Source organism: Pinus tabuliformis, chromosome 1_2, assembly GCF_031772625.1.
Source record: "Pinus tabuliformis cultivar Carrire ecotype Pingquan chromosome 1_2, CPIR1, whole genome shotgun sequence".
NCBI lineage: Eukaryota > Viridiplantae > Streptophyta > Pinopsida > Pinales > Pinaceae > Pinus > Pinus tabuliformis.
The window spans coordinates 746,810,565-746,830,313 of NC_142298.1; positions in this window are offsets into that span (position 1 = coordinate 746,810,565).

Below are 19,749 nucleotides of genomic sequence, written 5' to 3' on the forward strand. Positions count from 1 at the left end.
AGAAGGAAAATATATGGAAAATTTGGATGAAAATAAAAAAAGTTCATAAATTCTAGAAAATACTAATAAAAACAAAACCTCCATCCAAATAAAGAACCTACTTAAAAGTTTCTAGCATATTTCGAAATATATAAAAAGCATGTTCATGTTACAAAAAAATATTTGTAACAATAAAAAATTATAAACAAAATCTCCATTCAAATAATAAACCTACTTAAAAGTTGCTAGCAAATTTCAAAAGATATAAAAAACATGTTCATGTTACAAAAAAAATATTTGTAACAATAAAAAAAACTATAAACAAAATCTCCATTCAAATAATGCACCTACTTAAAAGTTGCTAGCAAATTTCAAAATATATAAAAAACATGTTCATGTTACAAAAAAAATATTTGTAACAATAAAAAAAAAACTATAAAGAAATAAAATAAAATAAAATAAACTGAAAATTAGATAAAGAGGATCCATGATTAAATTATTTAATTTTAAACAATGAGTTAAATAACTGAAAATTAAATGAAGAATTTCAAAGATTAAATTATTTATTAAATAAAACATGACAAAAATATTATTTTGTTAAGAAAAGGTTTGCAAAGCAATAATATAAATCCAAATGTAGGAATATTAGAAAATAATGCTTGCAGATAAAGATATATGGGGCTAACCGCCCGGCCCCGTCCGTGGTTATGTTGATGGGGTGGGCGTTAGCCCCAACCCCGGGTGTATGACCCATGTGGCCCAAAATTTCTGCCATAGGGGTCATTGGGCTTTTAAAGCGTTCAATAATTTGCACCCGAAACAATGCAAATCTCGTCGGCGCTAGGTGAAAATGTCGTTTGGTGGTTCCTTGAAAGGAGAAATTCGTAGAACAGTTATGTTAGGATATTCCGACACATAGGAAATAGTTAAGTATAACTAGGTCTAGTGTAGAGTTAGGTAAAGTGTGTTTCTTTACTATGTATATTTGTAACTTACAATCCGACGGTCATGATATGTTCTAGACATGAAGTGATCCCATAGTTCATTCTCTCCTTGGTATTACCGACATTTGATCTGTGGCTTAACACCCGATTGGTCCATGATCTCTATTTAAAGAGCATGGATGGTCATTTGCAGAGTGATCGATTATGAGAGAAGCTTATGTAAATTTTCTTTCTTTTATTAATAAATTGCCTAAAGTGGCCATGTTGGCTCAGCTGTGGGTTTTTTCCCTCTTTTAGGGTTTTAACCACGTCAAGAATACTGGTGTATTGATATATGATCTATTTGTGAGAAATGTCCTTTGGTGTTCTATCTGAGAAACTTACCCTGTAAATTCCTACATGGTATCAGAGCTATTTGAGGGCTGCATCCATTGAGTTGAAAAGTGTGCAACAAGAAATGCTTGTTTAAAATGCAACAAGATGATGGAGCTTAGTGGAAAGGAGTCGCCTTCACTAAGTGGTCCTGCAGGCAAGTTTTGGCGCAAAGTCTATTTTTAGACTATGTCTATTTTTAGACATATGGATCATGGTCTATGAGTTGCAGTTTGTTGTTTATGGATGATTGGTCATGTTGGGAAAAATAGATGAACTTCTATTTTTGGATCACAGCAGGAGTGATCAGAGTCTATTTTTAGACTGCTAGTCAAAAATAGAAAAGTCAAATATTATTGTCTCATAATAATGTTTAGACTATAAACTTTATCTTGTTAGATTTTAAGCTTCTGTGGAAGTTATTTGTAGTTTCATGATGGAATTCAAATGCAACATAATGTTCCATATACTCCACAACAAAATGGTGTGGCTGAAAGAAAGAATCAAACCTTAAAGGAAATGGTTAATTGTATGCTTCAATCTAAAGGACTTAGTCTTAATTTCTGGGCAGAAGAAATTAACTATGAAAATCACATAGTAAATCGAACTCCTACTAAGGTTTTAAACAATATCACTCCAAACGAAGCATGGAGCTCAATTAAACTAGATGTAAGTCACTTTCATGTTTTTGGAAGTGAACCATGGGCCCATATTCCTGATGAGAAACACAAATCCTTAGAACCTAAGAGTGAAAAATCTATTTTTGTTGGATATTCCAAAGATGTCAAAGGATATGGACGTTTTTCACCCAAGTCCAAAAATGTTATCATTAGCAGAGATGTAAAGTTTTCTGAAAATATATCAGCCTATGAGCCTAGTTCAGTGGATGTGCCACCTCTCTCTATCCCTTCTACTTCTGAAAATATTTCTTCTTCAGATGATGAAAACGAGGATGAAAATCCTCCCCCACCTTCTCAGGATCCTCCTTCAACTCCTCAGCTTCCAAAATGGGTCCGTGCTACTCGGGATGTAGCAGGTGATCCTACAGATCAGTGATGTACACGTTCTTAGTTCGATAGAGCCTCTTCTTTACTGGCTCAAGCTTCGACGAATTGTGATCCTAACACCTTTGCAGATGCTTCAGGCCATCCAAATTGGGACACAACTATGAATGAATAATATTGTTCATTATTGGAAAATGATACATGGGATATTGTTCCTCTTCCAAAGAGACAAAGACTTGTTAGATGCAAATGAGTTTACAGAACCAAGTTTGGACCAGATGGAAAAGTTGATAAGCATAAAGCTTGTCTTGTTGCTAAGGGTTTTTCACAATTTGAAGGCATTGACTATACTAAATCCTTCTCCCCTGTTGCCAAAATGAACTCTGTCCGCTTTGTTCTTTCCCTTGCTGCCTCTTTCAAATGGGAAGTCCATCAGATGGATGTTAAATCTGCCTTTTTGCATGGGGAATTGCATGAAGAAATCTATATGGAACAACCTCCTAGCTTTATACAAACAGACTGCAGCCTTGTATGTCGGCTTAAGAAATCCCTTTATGGTCTCAAGCAAGACCCTCGGGCTTGGTATGCCAAAATGGATAGCTTTCTTTTAGATATTGGCTTTTCTAGGTGTCATTCTGACAATACTGTCTACACCAAGAAAGTGGGTAAGTGTATTATCATTCATGTTCTTTATGTTGATGATATTATCCTTACTGGTAGTGATCCCAACCTTATAAACCATGTGAAGTCGAGCCTTAAAAATAATTTTGAAATGACAGACTTAGGACACTTGCACTATTTTCTTGGTCTTCAAGTCTTGCAAACCAAGGAAGGTATTTCCCTTTCCCAGTCCAAGTATGCATGTGATCTTCTACGCCATTTTCACATGGAAGAATGTAGGCCAACCCCTTCTCCCTTTCAGTCTGGAGCCAAACTTTCAGTCACTTGTACTTCCCCTAAAGTTGATGCTACCTTATACCGTTAGCGTGTAGGAAAACTTTTGTATCTGACCCTTACTCGTCCCGACCTTTCCTTTGTTGTTGGCGTTATTGCTCGGTTTATGTAAAACCCGCATGAAAGTCATTGGAAAGCAACTAAAATAATACTTCATTATGTTCGATGTACAGTTCAGTTTGGGATTCATTACAGTGCAGAATAATCTCCTCTATTGGTTGATTTCACTAATTCTGATTAGGCTAGTGACCCTGATGATCGGAAGTCTACTGCAGGTTATGTCTTCACTCTTGGTTCTGGACCTATTACATGGGCTTGCAAGAAACAAAGTGCCATTTCTCTTTCTTCAAAAGAAGCAGAGTATCATGGCACCATAGAAGTTAGTAAGGAAGCCTTGTGGCTTCGTTAGATCCTGCCAGAGTTTGGCTTTCAGCAGCAGCATCCAACTACACTTTGGTGTGATAATCAAAGTGCCATTCAACTATGCAAAGATCCAGTCCAACATCAGCACAAAAAACATATTGAACTACACATGCACTTCATCAAAAAGCTCATTCATGACCATGTTCTTGAAGTGCAATATTGTTCCACCAATGATCAAGTTGTAGCCATGTTTACAAAGGTTCTCACAAAGGCAAAGTTCAATAAACATCGATTTATGGTTGGAGTTTAGGAAGTTGTCACTAGGGGGGGTAGGCTCTAATGACTCATTCCTTCTCCTATTGTGTCATATTTGTACATCCTTCAATCCTATCCCAAGTTGTTCTTAAGGGGGGATGTTAGGATATTCCAACACATAGGAAATAGTTAAGTATAACTTGGTCTAGTGTAGAGTTAGGTAAAGTGTGTTTCTTTACTATGTACATTTGTAACTTACAATCTGATAGTCATGATATGTTCTAGACATGAAGTGATCCGACGGTTCATTCTCTCCTTGGTATTACAGACACTTGATCCATGGATTAACACCCAATTGGTCCATGATCTCTATTTAAAGAGCATGGAGGGTCATTTGTAGGGTGATCGTTCATGAGAGAAGCTTATGTAAAATTTCTTTCTTTTATTAATAAATTACCTAAAGTGGTTGTGTTGGCTCAGACCGTGGATTGTTTCCCTCTTTGAGGGTTTTAACCACATCAAGAATACTGGTGTGTTGATCTGTGATTTGTTTGTGAGCGGTGTCCTTTGGTGTTCTATCTGAGGAACTTACCCTATAAATTCCTACAAGTTAGCAGGAAATTCCAGTTTGTAGGGCAGTCAGTAGAAAAACTTCTCTAGAGAATAACTTTCTTAGTTTTTGACCAAATTAAGCCCAATAAGAGCCCAACTTTGGGTTTTCTACTATTCTGGAGCCATTTGGGACATTATTTTTACATTTTGAGCATTGTAATTCCATGAAATTGTTGAGAAATGGCAACAAGATATTCTAGTTTAATTTGTCCTTGAATTAAACTGAGAATTAAAATCGAATTCTATTTGCATAACAACTTGTAAATAGTTAATTATGTTTAATTAACTTAATTAGCTTAGGAACTTCAAGTTGGAAGTCTTTTTGTAGTAATGTATATGTTCTCCCTAAGTTTTAGGGGTCCAATATGAGTTTAATTTTGAGTTGTAATTAGATCACTTAGTTTACTGAGTCATGTTCAGTTAAATTAGTTCCAAAATATTTGTGGAAGTAATAGAGAGTTAACAGTCAGTTGATGCACTGGTGCATCCACAAGTGTCACTCTAGTTAGTTGAAGATTCCCCCATCATAAACTCATGCATGTTGATTATGAGAAAGACCTAGTTGAGACTGGAGTGTAGGGACAATGTACTATCAATTGTATTATTTACTGCAGTGTAAATATCATACATGCAACAGAGATTGATCCTATGTTTGGATTGCACAGTTTTGGAAGCATGACTTTTCTTTAAATACAGTCTATTCATCCTAGTAATTATGCAATAGATTAGGGGCTTGGAGAGCTACTGAATAGGCTAAGGATTTTGCTTGAGCTAGCTTGTGAGTTGAGAGAGTTGAGCATACTTGTGCGGAATTGTTATAGTGAGAACAAGCTCTGTATATTCACTCACATTTTTTATATATGAAATATAGATAGCGGGGTTTTGAGAAGTGGCTTTCCCCAGCAAAACTTATTGTGTTATGTGCCATTGATTTATCTTCTTCTTGTTCATATTGTTTTCATAAATTTAATGACTTTCGCTAGTTGAAAGTAGAAGTAGATTCTTGTCTTTTTCTTTAGTACATTACATGAGCTTGTGAATCTACAAGATTTTCTACATGGTATCGGAGTTGATAAAAAAATAATAGAGGAGATTTCAAAGTTTTGAGTTTTGGGTTATAGGTGAAATTGGAATTTGCAATACATACTTCAAGATCGACATATGGCGTTCTACGGTTTGCGGCTTGAGTATGCCTTAGAAGGAAACTCAAATTTTATAGTCTTGAGGGACATAATGGAGGTTGTGCTAGAGGATAATGGCTTGAAGGAATTTGTTGATCAAGACATCCCTAAGCTAGCAGTATCAAATGCACATAATCTAGCCCAATGGAAGAAGTGTGTGGCGAAGGCGAGGCAGATAATCGTTAAGGGAGTTCGAGACGACATTGTCTTGAGTCTCCATGGTGAGGAAACTTTGTATGCTATGTAGAAAGCATTGATAGACTTGTATCAGAACAACAACAACCAAAGGAAATTGGCATTGAAGGACAAAATTCAAAAATCAAAATGGAGAAAGGCAAGCGTATTCCAAAATACTTGACCAAGTTCACTCAATATTGTGATGAAATTGGAAGTGTTGAAATCATAGTTACCGAGGATGATATGGTGAGTCTTTCTCTTCTACGACTCCCAAAGAGTTGCCATTGTTATCAAGACTCTGTCAATGGTCAGGAAGTTGCCATATTGGGAATGACTATGGTCATATTTGATGCAGGAGGAGAACAGGAGGAACACTAGGGATGGCTCTTCATTAAAGACTGACGATGAAGAGAACTATGCCTTAGTGATTAAGGCAAATAAGGGGAAAGGGAAAGCTTCCCATTCCAAATCAGATTCTTATCATGGAGGTAAGAAGAATGACATGAGGAAAGTCAAGTGCTTTCATTATCATAAGCTGGGCCAATTTGCTACAAATTGTCCACTCAAGAAGTCCTCAGGAGGAGCGACGGGTGAGGCTTTGGCCTCTCAATTTGAGTTGGACTTTTCCCTCATTGCATCCATGGTGAGATCAATGATGGGAAGTGTATGGTACTTAGACGATGGAGCTTCATCCATATGACTGGCGAAAAAGAGTTATTTATTGGCCTGGAGGAGAAATATCTCCATATGCATATCGAGATGGGTGACAACAGGAAATATAGTGTTACTAGATTGGGCATGATTACTTTTCAGACGGAGCATGGGGCTCCATTCACCTTGACGAATGTTATGTATGTGCTCAGGCTGAAGAAGAACTTGGTATCTGTTGCCATGCTTGAGGATAGAGGCTATGTTGTGATCTTCTCGAAATGGAAGGTGTTCCTTCGTCACATAGCCACGGGTCAAGTAAAGAAGATAGGGATTCTGGTGAAGAATCTCTATAAGTTGGAGGTAGAGGAGTGTGTTTCTTTGAGCACAAAAGTATAAAGGGTGCAAAGCCAAGATGTTGGCTATTTGTGGCACAGGCGATTGGGCCACTTGCATCATGGGGCTTTGAATATATTGCAGTAGATCTCTACCGGTCTTGCCAAAGGTACGCTTGAGCAAGTTGATACATGCAAAGGGTGTACTTTGGGAAAAATACACCAAGTATTCCTTTCACGACAGAGAGGGTCGAGCAAAGGACATTCTAGAGAAAGTCCCTTGAGATGCGTGTGGACCATTCTCGACAGCATCCACGGCTAAACATAGGTATTATGTTATATTTGTTGATGACTTTTCTCGAAAATGCTAGATATTTTTCATATAGAAAAAGGATCAAACTTTCAAAAAGTTTTCTGAGTTTAAAGTGTTGGTGGAGAAAGAATCAGGCAAGAAGGTTAAAGATCTATGAAGTGATAACGGTGGTGAGTTTGTCTCAAATGAGTTTAAGAACTTCTATGCAACGGAAGGGATTAAATGGGAGTTGACGACACCTCATAACCCTCACCAGAATGGGGTGGCCAAGAGGAAGAATAGAAGGATAGTAGGGGTAGTGAGGGTGATTTTGCATGATCAGGGCCTACCACTACACTTGTGGGCTGAGGCACACAACACAAAATTTTATGTTAAGAACCGTAGCCCACATCGGATACTTGAGATGAACACACCAGAGGAGGCTTATTCCGGTAAGAGGCTAGATGTTGGTCACGTCAATATTTTTGGGTCATCTATATATTTCCATGTGACCAAAGATGCCTGAAAGAAGCTTGAGCTGATAATAAAGTTGGGGATATTTGTGGGGTACATTGATACACCTCACAACTATTTGGTGTACTTGTCGACCAACAGGATGATAGTGGTTCGTAGAGATGTCAAATTTGAGGAGGAGAAGGCCCATGTGAGTTTTCCTTGAGAGGGATCTTGAGCTACATGTGGATGAGGAGTTTTTAGCTCCTAAGGTTGAGGAGCCTCAAATTGATGTGGAGCAACCACATGCAGAGGATCTGGGAGTGGAGACATCTACTCAGGCAGAGTCTTCTAGAGAAGAAAGAAAGCACACTAGAGAGGCTGACATATTGCTAGATGATGCATGGGAAAATGTATCTAGTTCACCTGAGGGGTACACTAGATACATGGCTCTTATGGGTGAATGTGTTGTAACAGATTCATCTTCCTTTAAGGAAGCAGTGTAGCAGCCAGTTGGGTTGTTGTTATGGTGGAAGAGTATGACTCCATAGTTCGTAACAGTATTTGGGATGGGGTTCCGAGACCGAAGGACAAGTCAATGGTGAGCTCTCGTTGGCTTTACAAGGTAAAAAAAGTTGCAAATGGTAGTGTGGAGAAGCATAAGGCAAGATTTATGGCCCGTGGCCTTTCACAGGTAGAGGGGATTGACTATGATGAGACCTTTCCTCCTATTACAAGGTACTCTTCAATCAGATCTATATTGGCACTATTAAAACAGATGGGTTGGAAGATACATCATATGGATGTGAAGACAACCTTCCTTAATGGCGTGATTGAGGAAGAGGTGTACATAGAGTAGCCTGAAGGTTTTGAGACCTTTGACCATGAGTCACATGTGTTCCGACTCAAGAGAGCATTGTATGGGCTAAAGCAATCACCTTGTGCTTGGTACACCAGGATAGATAGCTACTTCACCGAGTTTTGCTTCACGTAGAGTGAAGTGGATGTGAACCTGTACCACATAGTGGTGGAAGGTAAACTGTTGATCATTATACTTTATGTTGATGATCTCATACTGATAGGTGATGATCAGCTGATCAAGTCTTGCAAGGAGGACCTTGCAAGAGAGTTTGAGATGAAGGACATGGGGCTTATGCATTACTTTCTTGGCATGGAGGTATGGCAGGGAGATGAGGAGTTGTTTCTGTCTCAAGGCAAGTATTCCAACAAGATACTCAAGAGATTTCGCATGGAGAGCAACAAACCCATGGAGACTCCTCTATCAGGTAATTAGAGGAAGGAGGATGATACTTCAAGGGAAGTAGTGGAAGATATTGTTTACAGGAAGCTTGTGGGTTAACCCATTTACTTCGTGAACACACAAATGGATATGGGCTATGCAGTTAACCAACTTAGTGAAGTGATGGTTAGGCCTACCAAGCTGTATTAGAAGGCAACAAAGCATGTGTTGATAGACCTCAGGGGCACTTCGTAGTATGGATTATGGTACAGACGGATAGAGGAAGTGAAGCTTCAAGGCTTCACTGATGCAGATTAGGCAGGGAGTCCATCTGACTAGAAGAGCACATCAGGAGGGATCTTCAGTATTGGGTCAGCGACAGTTTCTTGGTACAACAGGAAATAGAGATTAGTTGCACTTAGTTCAGCAGAGGCAGAGTACATGGTTGCGAGTCAGGCAGCATGTGAGGCCATCTAGATGAGGAAGATCTTGGTTGGTTTGTTTATTCAGTAGATGGATCCAACTGTGATTTATTGCGATAATCAGAGTTGTATCAAACTCTCTGAAAATCTAGTTTTTCATGATAGGTCCAAGCACATTGATATCTGATATCATCATCTCATAGATTGTGTATTGAGGTGGATTGTGTTGTTAGAGTACAATCCCACGAAGGAGCAAGATGCTGACATTTTGACAAAGGAATTGTCAAGATGTAAATTCGAGTTTCATAGAGACAAGATTGGGGTAGTTGATAATCCCTTTCTTTTTGGGAGGGAGTGTTGAGAAATGGCAACAAGAAATTCCAGTTTAATTTTTCCTTGAATTAAACTGAGAATTAAAATCGAATTCTATTCTCATAGTAACTTGTAAATAGTTAATTAAGTTTAATTAACTTAATTAGTTTAGGGATGTCGAGTTGTAAGTCTTTCTATAGTCATGTATACGTTCTCCCTAAGTTTTATGGGTCTAGGATGAGTTTACTTGTGAGTTGTAATTATATCACTCATTTTACTGAGTTATGTTCAATTAAACTAGCTCCAAACTATTTGTGGAACTAATAGAGAGTTAGCAGTCAGATGGTGCACTAGCACATGCACAAGATTCACTCTAGTTAACTGAATATTCCCTCATCAAAAACTCATGGATGTCGATTATGAGAAAGACCTAGTTGAGACTAGAGTGTAGGGACAATGTACTATCAATTGTATTATTTACTAGAGTGTAAATATCATGCATGCATCAGAGATTGCACAATTTTGGAAGCATGAATTCGCTTTAAATATGAGCTATTCATGCTAGGAATTACGCAATAGATTAGGGGCTTGGAGAGTTGCCAAATAGGCTAAGGATTTGGCTTGAGCTAGCTTGTGATTTAAGAGAGTTAAGCATGCTTGTGTGGAATTGTTCTAGTGAGAACAAGCTTTGTATCTTCACTCATATTTCTTATATATGCAATACAGATAGCGGTGTTTTGAGTAGTGTCTTTCCCCAGGAAAAATTATTGTGTTATGTGCCATTGATTTATCTTCTTCTTGTTCATATTCTTTTCATCGATCTATTCACTTTCGCTGGTTGAAAGTGGAAGTAGATTCTTATTTCTTGCTTTAGTACATTGCATGAGCTTGTGAATCTACAGTATTTTCTACAGAAATCACATCTTTGAGCAGCTAATGAAAGAGGATCAACATTAGAACATGGACCAGGAGATGTAGCCGAGGAGGGGTGAACTCCTTTATAATTTTGTTATCTTGTGTTTTTATGTATGGTATATTTGTCGTTGTTTTTTTGCTGAAAACTAAGTTTAAAAGCCATTAATTTATGTACTTTTGCAAATTGATCCATTGCCTAAAAGATATAAAATTTACTTGAAAATTTTAAATAAACCTTCAATTTTGTAATACAAATTAGTTTGGTATCAGAGCTCAAGGTTATTTTGAAGGTTTGATTTTCTTTGCAAGTGTTTTCTGATGCTTACAAGGTTGAAGCTAAAAAGAGGAGTGCTTGTAGAGCCAAATCCTCAAGTGGGTTCAAGGAAGCCAAACATATCTCAAGCTTCACCAATCATGGCACATGAAGAAGGTCATGAAGGGATGTATGAGGATGAGAAAACTTTTAAAAAAGCTTTCTTTGAAATGTTTGAAATGGTGAAATTTCTATATGAAGAGAGGAATACAAGTTGCAAGGAGAGATCTCAAACCCTCCAAAAGGTAATGGAGGAAATGGTGACAAACCTCCACCTCCACCTTTTTCTTCACCACCATCTTTACCCTCATCTTCTTCTACTTCAACCCCTTCACATACTCCTCCAAGAACTCCAAAGGGACATGGTAAAACTTCTTTGTTAAACCTTGATGTAAAATTTCAATTGCCTATGTACAATGGGGAAGTAGATTCTAAGAAATTGGATAATTAGGTTCGTCAACTTGAAGTTTATTGCAGGATTCAACAAATTGATGATGATTCAACTAAAATTAAGCTTTCTTCTCTAAGGTTGGAAAGTGCGGAAATCATTTGGTGGGAGGGCAAAACTGAAGAGGATATCAGGAAAAGTGGTAAGATTATTTCCTCTTGAAAAGATTTTGTAGTTCCATCAAGAAGACAATTTCAAAGGGACAAAGAGTATCAATATAGTCTAGATGTGTTAAAGGAAAAGATGACGACTATACCTATTTTGGTGTTTCCCAATTGGAAGAAATAATTTCATGTTCACGTGGATGCCTCCTGTATTGTGTTGGGTGCGGTATTGACCTAGCCAGGGGAAGGCGAGATAGATCACCCTATAGCCTTTGCGAGCTAGAAAATTTCAAAGGATGAGAAGAATTATTCAACTACAAAGCACGAAGCATTGGAAATGGTCTACGCATTGCAGAAGTTTCGACATTATTTATTGGGAACACATTTCAAAATGTATACAGATCACTCCACTCTCAAGTACCTGGTCAACAAGATTGTGTTGGTGGGGAATATCTGTAGATGGTTATTGTTGTTTCAAGAATATGATTTTGAAGTGATTGTAAAGCTTGGACAGTTGAATGCGAGACCATATCATTTATCCCATATTGAGATAGATAAAGAGCCAACTAGTTTAAAAGAAGGGTTTCCAGATGCGCATCTCTTTGTTATATGGGTCGCAGATGATCACTTTGCTAATATAATGTAGTTTCCAGCTATTGTAAAAACCCCAGAAAGGTATTCTACTTAGTAGAAGAAGGAATTGGTGGTCGGCGCTGCCGATTTTTCTGTGATTGCGAGACACTTGTATAAGATGGGTGCTGATGAAATACTTTGCCGCTACATTCTGGAGTTTGAATGATCTAGTATCCTCACCGAAGCACATGGAGAAGTGGCAGGAGGACAATATGCAGGTAGAGCGACCGCGCAAAAGATTCTGCACGTAGGATTATGGTGGCCAACACTACAAAAGTATTCTAAGGCATATTGCAAGGCATGTGATGCATGCCAGAGGATGGGAAATCCATCACGAAGGGATGAATTGCCCTTGAATCCTCAGATTTCATTACAGGTATTTGACAAATGGACAATTGACTTTGTGGGTCCAATACAGCCACCAAGGAAAAATACTGCCACGCAATATGTTATTACTGCGATTGAATACTTGATGAGGTGGGCATAAGCAGAATGGGTGAAGGACTGTAGTGTTGCTACAACCGTGAAGTTCTTATTTGAGTATGTCTTGACAAGGTTTGGGTGTCCTAAGATACTGATGAGTGACAGGGATACACACTTTCTTAATGAAACTATTGTCGCGATGCTCGAAGAATTTTAGGTTTATCATCAAAAGAGTATGGCCTATCATCCTTAGGAAAATGATATGGTTTAAGTATTCAATAAAATCTTGGAGAATGCATTGACGAAGGTCTGCAATGCGCAGAGAAAAAACTAGAATGTGCGCATACCAGTGTTCCTATGGGCATATAGGACAATTTTTAAGAAGTTGACTGGACAAACCCCATTCAGACTAGTCTATGGGATAGAGGTTATGATGCCTATGGAGTATATTGCGTCAAGATTGCAAATTGCAATATTAGTTGACATGGAAAACAATGAAACTATGGAGGAACGCCTCATGCAGTTGATGGAATTAGAAGAAAACCTATTTCTAGCTGGGTTTCACCAGCAGAAGCAGAAGGAGCACGGGAAGGCCTGGTGTGATACACATATTAAGCTGCACGGCTTCAAGGTAAATGATTTAGTGCTACTATATGATATAAAGTTCATGAAGTTCTCTCGGAAGTTTCAAATGCATTGGTTGGGGCCCTATGTAGTCAAGGAAATTACATATGGTGGCGCAGTTTAGCTAGCGAAGTTGAATGGGGAAATATTTCTGGGAAGAGTCAATGGGATTCAAATGAAGTTATATCAAGGGGATCCTGCCCTTGCACAATCACTATATGATAGTAGGACAATCTTAGTACTCCAGGCAGCTGCGAGGGAGTATGGGACTATAAACTACATTACGAAGACTGAAAAAATGAAATAATGTGGATGTGTGAGGGGAGCCAGAAGTGCACTAGGAGGTGTTGCACCAAAAGTGTTGCACCATGGAGGATGGTTCCACACAGATGAGTCTAAAACTAGCCATTGGATGCAATGTAGATGATTGGATGGCAAAAATCCTACTAGGAGGAGCAAGTAGGCTACATTTATGGCGTAAATATTTGGCAATCTACTGCTAAAGATGTATTTATGAGTAGAAATTAGAGGGAACGGTCATATTTGAATTTGAAATTCCCTACATATCTGGCATGCTGGCCTACATTTGAACAAAATGCTTTCATAAAATTCAATGCCCTCTCTGTATGTCTAAGAACGATTTGGAGGAACTTCTGTCGCAGCAGAGTTCGCAAACTTGGCTCAGTGGAGTTGTAAGATCTTCCTTGAGAAAATGATTGATCCCGAAGAAGTCATTGTCTCTGAAGCCACTATCTCTAATGTCGTAGCCCCTGAAATTATGTCAACAATGGAAACTACACCACATATTCCTATGGCGCCGAGGTTGCCTAGGCTTAAACCATCCGCTACTAAGGAGAAACAAAATAAACCATAGGCTGTATCGGTGAGGCAAACACCAAAAAAGAACTCTATGGAGGTTCGACAGAAAGGGAAGATGGATAAGTCGAAACAACCATATGGAACCTTGGATCTTGACATAGAGGAGCCTCGCGATGGGGTTGAAGAGTTGGATGCTGAGGAGGGCAATCCTATCACTAGGCTCTCGAAATATATCCCCTCATGAAAGGGCAAAGCGAAGGTCTTGAAAGATCCTGATTCTAGCAAGTTTATGGTCTCTGCACCACTATTATCAGAGAAAGTGACATTTGAAGGCACACTATTAGGGTGCATCCCTGCACTCAAAATGGAGGATTGGGATCTAGCTGACCATGAGAAATTCCTGCACATGGCGACAAACATATATTTGGTAAAGATATACTATGAGGAGACCGAAGTCATGTGACTAGAGACTATGAAGTGGGTCGCAGGGGTTAGAAAAGTTGAGTTGTTGAATATGTTGTGGGTACCAAACTTTAGCCGAACCACTATCAACACTGTGTGTGTATGCCAATTCCTTACACTAGTTCATGATGGGTGCCTTTGGTTGGGAGAGCCCATCCCCATCACAGATATGTTGATCCACCGTATCACAAGGTTTCCCTACCAAGGGGTGGATCCCGCCAAGGAGTTTGGAGGCAAGAGTAAAAAGAAACAAATCACAAACAAAATGAAGTGTGAGTATGGCTTAGTGAAGAAGTCGCATGGATACTCTATATGTTCCATCACTGATAGGGCGGTGCAATTTGTTGCCAATATATTAGCTTGTAATATTATGAGAAAGTGTCGCTCGGATGAGGTGTCGGCACTAGTCATTTCCTTGGCTGCACAATGCGCGAAGGGGGTGTAGTACAACTAGGCACAGTATCTCTGCAAAGAGTTTATGTTGAATTGTCACGAAGCATAGGATGAAGAAAAAGCATTCCATTATCCCTTACTGTTGTTATTTATTTCCCTCATTGCATGGAAGCTCCCATAGGAATGCCAATTCCCTACACAGGAAGATGATTTACTGGAGGTCACAAAGTTCACTTTGCTATGGGCAATGAAGGACCCAGAGAGGGCCATGGAGACAAAAGTATTATGGGTGCTGGTCGAGATGGACCTTTGCACTATGATCAACCAAAGGCCAAGGCTGTCACCAACATTGTTTAGGAAATTGGAGGCCTCCGAGGACTTTAAAGAGGATTTTCATAACATATCCATATGTGCAAGGCGTGATCCTAAGAAAGTATCATACAAGTTTCCATACCTATTCACAGATTCATATGCACAGGAAGTCGTGGGAAAATGGTCAAGTGACTAGCGGTAGCCATCAGATCTTGGCACAGGAACCAACACGGTCAGGGAAAATTCCTCTGCGCAGGCCACAACAGTGTAGAAGAAAAAGGAAGTTGCACAGGATGCTACTCGAGAGAAAACAATACAAAAAATGAAAGAGGCTGAGCAAGCCGCAACCCAAGAAAAAGTAGCACGACAAAAGAAGGAGTTGCTAATAAGGTAGCCACTGACAAGGAGCATGCCACAAAGGAGGCCACACTAGAAGTTGAGGAGTCTTTTTATCAACATACTGCGGACAAGGAAGGCTCCAAGGAGGAAGGAGGCGGTGGCGAGGAGCAGAGAACTCCCTTTAAATTGTAGAAGAGGACCAAGGAGACGACTTATGGACCCAGCAAGAAGAAGAAAGCGGATAAGCATGCACATGTGGATCCAATGGTCCTCATTAAGGGTGACTTGGATGATATCAGAGACAAGGTCTACGACACAATGACAGAGTTGTGGACACAGTGCGAGCATCAATACATGCAAACGCTGGGGAGCATGCATAAGTATCTACATGAGTTTCAAATTCAAACAGGTCGAATTCAGCCAAGCGTGGGATAGGTGAGCGAGATTCAAATGAGCCTGCATCAAGCAAGCATGTCGATGCTAGACACAGATAGAACTCTGGACCTCAGAGTTATTCCTTTACCAGATGGTTCACTATGCGTAGAAGCAGATGAAGCAAACACCCAACTCAGACAGATAAAAGATGTGGGTGTCAACTTAGTCATGCTACCTATTCAGACCCTCCACGTGCTTCATTAGGGGGTATAAGATGAGCTCAGGATCAGGGAGCAACGTGCACTATCATTTATCAACAAATTCAAGATGAATAATGAGCATATTTTAGCAAAAAAGGCTCATACGCTGAAGGAAAAGGAAGATTCGGCCGTGCAAAGCCATAACTTGGAGGAAGCAATTACGCAAGCATGTCAGATACTGTCAGAACTTCACATTCCAGACGATGCTGCAGTAGCAGTGAAAATTCGGTACTTGGCTGCAATAGTTAAAGAATTAAAGGATGAGGTCAGTCGAGTAACATTTAAGTTCCAAATGAATATCTTAGAGCTCAAGTTGAAATTGAAGCCAACAAATCTGCTAGAAGTCAGGGAACAATGCAGAGTAGCTATTAGGGAAGGTATGACCACTTTGGATGCAGTCATCACAGTCTGCACACTGATGTTCGAGCAGGTAATGGAACTATGGACGAATCTGTAGGAGGACCCAAACCTGCAGAAACTTAGAACAGATATCAGTGAGCTGCAACAACAGTTTGATGAACTCAGGGTGACTTCACGCACTTTGGCACCAGTCCAACACTTCGCTCACCTAATAGAAGGAAAACAACTTCAAATTCAAATTGAGGAGCTGCAAAGGAAAGAGGTTGTCTTAAAGGCCAGAATACAACCATGGACAAAGGAAGCAAGTCATCTTACTCTGTCAATCCAAGAAAAATTGAAGACACTCTAGTAGACTCAATGGACGATGTGCCTCGCGATGGAGGGGTCGAATACAACAAAGCTGGTAGAGGAAGTGCAACAGGTCGTGATGTAAGGTTCTACTGACGTAGTTGTGTTGAAGATGGAGTTCAACAACCTTCGTGACAAGATAGAGGTGCCAACTAAGTGACGCAAGGGTGAGTCACCCACTTTGTGTTGGGGGCCCGTTGGGATGGGGTCCTTAGGGTCAATTTTGTTAATTTTTGAGTCAATTTTGTATTATCTTTTATAGAAAATGTAAAGTCTCCACGAAATATGGAAGCAGAACATGAAGCTAGTAGGAGTGAAAGGGGATTTAGTCCCTTACTTGGGTAGGTAATAGAGTTGTTTTTAGACTTGCCCATGGTTCACGAACCATGGTATTGTAAAGAAAAGGCTATATAAAGTTGATTCATAGCGAGTCTTAGAGGAGAATTGAACTAGAAGAATCATTGTAAGAGCAAGGTGCTAAGCCAAGAACAGTCTGTTTCTTGTACTTAGGTGAAAGGGGAAGGCTCCTACAGCTGAGTGTGCAGAAACCTTGGTAAGTCTGCAAGTTGAGTGCGCGGACCCTTGCAGATGAGTATGCAGGGATAAAGAGTATTTATCTCAACGTTTACACTTAATAAAGATTGTTTTGGGCTAAAAATGATGCATATTTGTCCTTTTATTTCCTTCTGCTAATTTTATATACATTCGCTCTGTAATATGTTTTATATGAATGAATGCTTATTTATTGCGTGAACCTAGTAGATCTATAATATTTATGCATAATAAGTACAAATAAGTACCTTCACGAAGATCTAGACGTCACTTAGTTAGGTTTGCAGTAGTTGTCTATTCAAAAGGGATAAAATTGCCCGAAGGTAGATCTGAGCCGTAGAACTTCAGGAACCTATCACACAGGCCTTTGGATGCACAAACCTGGTTCTAGCATCCCCCAATACTACTTCGAGTGAGACTGCAACTTGTGCTATATGGGTTGTTTCCGAAAGGGCTAGCAGGTTATGGTTTTGTTGGTTGGTGCATTTAAAGCTAAACCTAGGTCAGGCCTCATCAAGACAACACTAACATACTTGGGAATGATAGCTTTCATGAAATCAAGATCCATAGCTCTTATTCTAATTTTAACTCTCAAGTTTCAAGTAAACAAACTTCCTTATTGTTAGCACTCCGTAGTTTTTCTAGGTTGAAAAGAAAGCTACAGAGGTAACCAAAAACCACTTTTAAAGTTGGGATCTAGCCCTTCTAGCTTTAGAGAGAGATCTCTCTATATGATTTTAATTTTATTGTTTAGATCTTAGGCTAGATATGAAAGGTCAAGGTATGTTTTTTCAAATGGGCATGGAGTCATAAAAATTTTCAATAATCAATCACAAACAAATAGAGTAGCTGAACAGGGTGAGGTAAGAAAGCTCTTGGATCTCGTGAATTATGTGTGGTATGAATAAAATGAATATAAGATAAGAAATAATTAAATATAAAGCATACTTAAACGAATTTTATATTTAATCTCAAAAGGAAAAAATTAAGATTGTTTAAACAAGCCAGAGTAGAGTACTGCAAGTAAATTCAACTCATAATCTTTTTGTAACAATTAGGAAAGAACATCCATATGAAAACTTAGAAATAAAAACACATTAACAAAGAGGAAAACACCACCATTTATTTGACACAAGAATCTTGAAACAATATTGCCTCTGTATTTATGAATTGATTACCTCAAAATAAAGTTCACAACTTACAATCAAAGAATGATATTCTCTTTTACATAATCCAACACTTTCTAAATCTTTTTACAAAATACTTATAGATTCTATCTTGAACTAAATTCGACTTCAAATAAAATTATTTGCAAAATAATATCTACCAGAAAATGTAGATATTTCAAAAATAGAACTAAATTATATAAATGTTGGACTAATTTGGATGTTATGTTCACACTTTGAGGATTTTTGTTGTTGAATGTAGCTACATTTCTACATCTTCTGTTTGACCTCTCTGAGTCTTTAGTATTTCTATTTGATTTTACTCAACAAGCTATTATGAAACCAGCTCACAAAAATATAGAAAAGATAGATGAACGCCTTAGAAATAAGCCTCTTCAAGGGGGAAACCTCCTTTACATTACAAAAATGAAAAATTCTTTGATGATACAAATGACAAGACCTCCTTTCTATATATAGGAGTCTAAGGGGTCGTAATATAATCAGAGCCGACATAAAAATAATAATGTAAGGGCACAATAATAACAATAGTGGGCTTGTATGGTGCACAATAGTAACAATATGGGGACTACATGGGTACAACAATATAATAAGGGGGTTGTACTAATAACAATAAGGGGTTACGCTAGTAGTATAGGGGCCTAACATGCTCCTCTCCTTCAAAAAGTGTTGTCCTCAACGCTTGAGTAGTTCTTGATGATTATGTATAAAATTCTTGTTCTCCCATGTGGAATCTTCAGCCGATAAGTTCTTCCACTTGATGAGATACTCTGAAATTGATCGATTTTGTAGCTTTTGGGTTCTTGTTTCTGTGATCGCTCTAGGTTCCAATATGATTTTTCCTTCCTCTCCAAGTTCTGGCAATATTGTTTGAATTGGTATCTTTTGTAACTTTTGAATGAGTGACCACACTTCTTTGTCCTTCTTCCATTCATCCCTTGCTTCGTTTATCCAATCTGGTTGGATAATAGAAATAGCACAAAACATTGCTTCAACATCCTCATCCTTTCTTGAGAATGCATCTGCAACAAAATTTTGCTTCCCTTTTCTATAGATGATGTCAAAGTCATAACCCAACATATTTGTGACCCATTTTTCTATTCTTCTAAAGATAATATTTGTTCTAAAAAGTATTTAAGACTATAATGATCCATTTTTACCTTGAAGTGTCTTCCCATGGGGTAAGGTTGCCATTTCTTAAGTGCATGTAGTATTGCCAACATTTCTTTCTCATAAATAGCTTGCTTGAGATGTAGCCATAAAAATACCCAATCACCTGCATCAAAACATTTTTCACTGCGATGTTGATTTACCTGTTGTTTCATTCGATTCTGCAACAAAG